This window comes from Oncorhynchus tshawytscha, linkage group LG22 (assembly GCF_018296145.1).
Source record: "Oncorhynchus tshawytscha isolate Ot180627B linkage group LG22, Otsh_v2.0, whole genome shotgun sequence".
Taxonomy (NCBI): Eukaryota; Metazoa; Chordata; class Actinopteri; order Salmoniformes; family Salmonidae; genus Oncorhynchus; species Oncorhynchus tshawytscha.
The window spans coordinates 23,842,111-23,846,232 of record NC_056450.1 but is presented as its reverse complement, the minus strand read 5'-3'; positions in this window follow the sequence as shown (position 1 = coordinate 23,846,232).

Below are 4,122 nucleotides of genomic sequence, written 5' to 3'. Positions count from 1 at the left end.
GTGGACGAAATGGGGGAGGCGGAGTTGCCAAGGCCAAGTGGATTGGACTTTAACTGCCACGCCCCCGTCGCCACTACGCGTCACAGGCCTCCCCACACTGTCGCTCCTACGGAAGGGCCAGGGGACAGCAGGGGGCCGGCCATGTTGAGATGTAGAAGGCTACTCTCTGCTAGTGCTGTCAAAGACCAGGGGGAAGTGGATGATTGCATACAGGTCTACTGTAGGTCATTACCTACAATATGTTCTCCATTGGTACAGTAGTTGTTGTTGGGGAAACAGCAAACTTCTACAACTCTACACATTTTGACAAGGGGCAAAGAGAAACATTTTATAATCTCATGCTATTCTAAACATTTTGCCATGAGGCTGAGAGAAAATGTTCCAGATTTAAAGCAAATTTCCTGCAATTGTAAACATATTGTTATGAGGCAGAGAGAAAATGGTGCAATTTTATAGCTAACCTCGTGCTATTCTAGCAGTTTTAATGCTAACCTCGTGCCATTCTAGCAGTTTTAATGCTAATTTCCTGCTATTCTACACGTTGCCATTCTTGTCATTCTATTTTTATGACATGTTCAATACTATCTGGGGAGAAGGGGGTGTTTTTTTAAAAATGGCATATTTTAGTAATTGTTTTAGGGCTGTGTGGTATATAACGTTAATTAGGTCTATTCTATCATGGGATTGCAGTTAAATAATTAAATAACTCCAGTGCTAGGGTTGTTAAGGATGGATAGGGGAAGGTTCACAAATTACACTGTACTAATCAAAAATAATTATAATCTATACTCCCACAGCATTAACCTGACTCATTCAAATGCACTACACAACTGCACCAGCCATAACCAAAATCTGCCAACTGGCACCCTGGATGTCCATGCTCACTCTCTTCAGTCTTTTTGCTATGCGAAATGGGGAAGAACCTGTGAACAAAAGTGGCACCATGTGCTGTTTGAAAATGTGGCCACCACTATACAGTATAAAACAAAGGCTGGAAGAATGGGGCGTACTGGGAATAGTGTGGTAAAGAACACTGGCATCTGGCGACTGGGACAGACATTGAGGTAGAAATGTAATTTTCTGAAGAAAAACTAAATAAAGTAACCTTGCTGCCCTCTATTGGCTTATTCAAGATATGCCTTGAACTGCATCTCAATCATCCAAAATGGCCACCTCTCCTTGTCTCCACCTCTCCAAATGCTATGACACCAGGGGTGCATCTCAATAGTCCAAGGTGGTTTCTTCTCATTTCCTTTCCTTCATTCTCACTGACATGAAAAACTGGTTAGATTACAGCGGCTGGAGAGGGAACGAGGAGAAGAAACCGCCTTGGAATACTGAAATGCACCCCTGGTGTAATAGCGTTTGCCTTTCAGTTTGACATTGCTGGGTGTAATGACTGCAATAGCCAAAACAGAAAATAATTTAAGAAAAGTAACTAATTTCAGCAAGAAATTGAAATCGTTTGAGAGAAAACTTCACTTAATCTTTAATATCACAAAATATTTATAAACAAAAGCACAGAGTGACAGAAAAAAACATAAAAAAATGACATGGTTCATTAGACAAGTTAACTCATTAAACTGACACTGACAAATAAGAGGCATACTTTAACACAGTGTAAAATAATCTTAGACATTTTTTATTTATTTTTATCTCTGGGCCTCATCTATTCTCTCCTCCAGTATTGAGCCTGTGACTAAATAATATGTACACAGGGGAGTAAACTTTGATATCGTGTCTGAAAACACACCTATCAAACAACATGCATCATTGAGCCAATAAAACGGTGTTATAGAAGAAGAAAAATATATTATTGAGGAACCAAATTGAGTCACAAACTACTCATGAACTGCTTTTTACTGACTGGGGTGTTACTGACTGGGGTGTTACTGACTGGGGTGTTACTGACTGGGGTGTTACTGACTGGGGTGTTACTGACTGGGGTTTACTGACTGGGGTGTTACTGACTGGGGTGTTACTGACTGGGTGTTACTGACTGACTGGGTGTTACTGACTGGGTGTTACTGACTGGGTGTTACTGACTGGGTGTTACTGACTGGGTTACTGACTGGGGTGTTACTGACTGGGGTGTTACTGACTGGGTGTTACTGACTGGGTGTTACTGACTGGGGTGTTACTGACTGGGGTGTTACTGACTGGGGTGTTACTGACTGGGGTGTTACTGACTGGGTGTTACTGACTGGGTGTTACTGACTGGGTGTTACTGACTGGGTGTTACTGACTGGGTGTTACTGACTGGGTTTACTGACTGGGGTGTTACTGACTGGGGTGTTACTGACTGGGTTACTGACTGGGTGTTACTGACTGGGTGTTACTGACTGGGTGTTACTGACTGGGACTGTTACTGACTGGGGTGTTACTGACTGGGGTGTTACTGACTGACTGGGTGTTACTGACTGGGGTGTTACTGACTGGGGTGTTACTGACTGGGTGTTACTGACTGGGGTGTTACTGACTGGGTGTTACTGACTGGGTTACTGACTGGGTGTTACTGACTGGGGTGTTACTGACTGGGGTGTTACTGACTGGGGTGTTACTGACTGGGTTACTGACTGGGTTTACTGACTGGGGTGTTACTGACTGGGTGTTACTGACTGGGGTGTTACTGACTGGGGTGTTACTGACTGGGGTGTTACTGACTGGGGTGTTACTGACTGGGGTGTTACTGACTGGGGTGTTACTGACTGGGGTGTTACTGACTGGGGTGTTACTGACTGGGGTGTTACTGACTGGGGTGTTACTGACTGGGACTGGGGTGTTACTGACTGGGTGTTACTGACTGGGGTGTTACTGACTGGGGTGTTACTGACTGGGGTGTTACTGACTGGGGTGTTACTGACTGGGGTGTTACTGACTGGGGTGTTACTGACTGGGGTGTTACTGACTGGGGTGTTACTGACTGGGGTGTTACTGACTGGGGTGTTACTGACTGGGGTGTTACTGACTGGGGTGTTACTGACTGGGGTGTTACTGACTGGGTGTTACTGACTGGGTGTTACTGACTGGGTTTTACTGACTGGGTTTTACTGACTGGGTTTTACTGACTGGGTTTTACTGACTGGGTGTTACTGACTGGGGACTGGGGTGTTACTGACTGGGGTGTTACTGACTGGGGTGTTACTGACTGGGGTGTTACTGACTGGGGTGTTACGTGAAAACAATGTGCATGAAGTAAGAGGTTCTCTTCTTACACTACAAAGAAACTTACATATACTTTCTGGCTGAAAGAAATCAAGAGACGAGGTCAAAAACTAAAATTCCTTTGGCAACAATATGTTGATCAGTTATTTGTTTAGATGAGGTTCTCAATTTCCTCCGTTGTCTATAGCTAAACACCACCATTCTTTACGTCTGTCAATCGAAATGAAATGTGTGATTGAGTGCAGCCAAACTGAAATACATACTGTGCGTGATCAAATCATGTGAACATGCACTGAGTGCACAAAATATTGACACCTGCTCTTCCATCAGTGGTGTAAAGTACTTAAGTAAAAATACTTTAAAGTACTTCTTTTGGTATCTGTACCTTACCATATATATTTTTGACAATTTCTACTTTTACTTTACTACATTCCTAAAGATAATAATGTACTTTTTACTCCATACACTTTACCTGAATGGGCAAGACAAAAGATTTAAGTGCCTTTGAGCCAGGTATGGTAGTAGGTGCCAGTCACACCGGTTTGTGTCAAGAACTGCAATGCTGCTGTGTTTTTCACACACAACAATTTCCCATCTGTATCCAGAATGGTCCACCACCCAAAGAGAATCCAGCCAACTTGACACAACTGTAGGAAGTACTGGAGTCAACATGGGCTAGCATCCCTGTGGAACGCTTTCCATGCCCGACTAATTGATGCTGTTCTGAGGGCAAAAGGGGGGGGCTGACTGACCTACAAGATCAAAGATATACACATTGACTCAACCTGTCATGACATACTAGTCCCTTTCAGCTGTTGGTTGCAGAGTGGAGAACAGAGAAAGTGAGAGAATATACTGTGTCTAATATACAGGTCGCTAAGCTGGGGGAAGGGGATCTACTAAGTTATATGGAATTGTTTTAAGAAGGTCATACCAATAATAATTTAGCTATTTTAT